Here is a 1781-nt window from a genome sequence, read left to right on the forward strand (position 1 = left end):
TTAGGAAGGTTAGATTGGTCAAAAAATGGCCAACCCAATCTCAATTAACTGTACTTCTGAAATAATCTTAGTTCAGATCCAGCGAGATCAATCTAACTGTACTTCTGTACAGTCCCCACCACAGCCCCAGGGCTGCAAAAGCCCTGTCACTGGCCCTAGCCCCTGGGCTGCACTTTTCCTACCCCCTCCCCACACCTTGGCATCAGGCTATTTTTAGCCCTCCCAGCTCCACCCCGCAACCCCAGACAGACAACCCTCCCCACAGCCAGTCCCCCCATGTCCCAAGCCTGAAACCCCGCAATCCTACAAGCCACTCCTGGTGCCAGTTTTACCAGCATTCACCAGTGCTAGGACCCAATTGAAGCAGATCAGGTTGTGGGGAGGGGTAGGCAGGACTAGGGAGGTGTTGGTTCACTGGGGAGGGGTTGTCTGGGGGCAAAAAGGTTGGGGGTTTTAAAATAGCCTCTGGTCCTGAGAGGGAAAGACCCCCCGCAGTCCTGCCTAATCCCCTGTGGAGTCCACCCACCCCTCCCCCACCCTGACTTACTTCAGTTAGGCTCCTGGGACACCACTAAAACCAGCCCTGGGAGCAATTTATGTCACTGGGGCAGTTCAGTGGCATCAGGGGACTGGGGGGGGTTGGCAGGATTGGAGAGCCTCTCCAATCCCCCCAACTCCTCACCCTGATCCCCCCAACACCCCTCTGTAGATTCCACTAACCACCGAAGACCCCCTACAGGCCCTGCTTGTCCCCCTGACCCTGCTAAACTCTCCTAGACCCCACCAATCCCCCTTGGACCCCACTAGCTCCCCTAAACCCACCAATACCCCCTGTAGATCTCACTAGCTCCCCAATGCCCCCAACCCCCTTCAAGACACCCATTTCTTCTCCAACACATCCTCTTTTCTATTTGACTACTAATTCTAGTTTTTATGAGAGATTCTACCAAGTTGCTGGGAACAGATGTTAGACCAAGTAGTCTGTACTTCCTTGGATCAGCTTTTCCAAGTGTTCTGAGCATGTGAGCTTTCCCTTGAAACATGCTTCTGGTAAGATATTGCTTATTTCAACTTGGGCCCGTCTGAATCATGGGCCTGTGAGTGTTTTTTTGGATCTCGTTCCTCTGTGTTGTTAAATCCTCGGGAGTTCTGGTGGGAACTAAAGAGCTTTCTCAAGGGAAAAAATGTCCCCTGGTCACTGGGCTGTCTTGTGCCTATAAACTAGATTCTATTAGCTGGCCCTGGCACAAGGCTTTTACAGTCAAAACATGCCTATATAAAGCCCTCACAATAAACCAGATTTATTGTTCTAACTGCATTTATGTCATACTGTGTGGCTACAGCAGTACATATGTAGGGCCCTGTCCAATGATCCTTAAGAGGCAAAGGCACCCGTTGACTTCAAAGTAAATATGGCCTGTATACAGAGGACAGGATTTAGCCTTCACAGGCTATTTGGATTAAACCAAAGTACAAGTAGCTGTAAAGCATGAAATTGCTGGTGGAGTGTTTTAGCTGCTATTTAGCACAAGGAAAATATCCATCTTGGAAGCCAACAAATGCCAGGCTACTAAATGAGTAAATAAAGGGAACTGATCTTCACAAAGCAGCAACATTATTTAGCACTTTGTTGTTGTGTTTGTGACTTAAGATTTTTGTCTGGTAGCTGTAAGTCTGTGCCAGGCTCTGCAGCACCTCTGTCTCCAGTCCTGGGGCCCAGTTCTGCTCCCAGTGATTTCCCCACTGACCAATCTCCCACTGCACCACAAAATGTGAAACAC

Source organism: Crocodylus porosus, unplaced genomic scaffold (genome assembly GCF_001723895.1).
Source record: "Crocodylus porosus isolate Cpor-Errol unplaced genomic scaffold, CroPor_comp1, whole genome shotgun sequence".
NCBI lineage: Eukaryota > Metazoa > Chordata > Crocodylia > Crocodylidae > Crocodylus > Crocodylus porosus.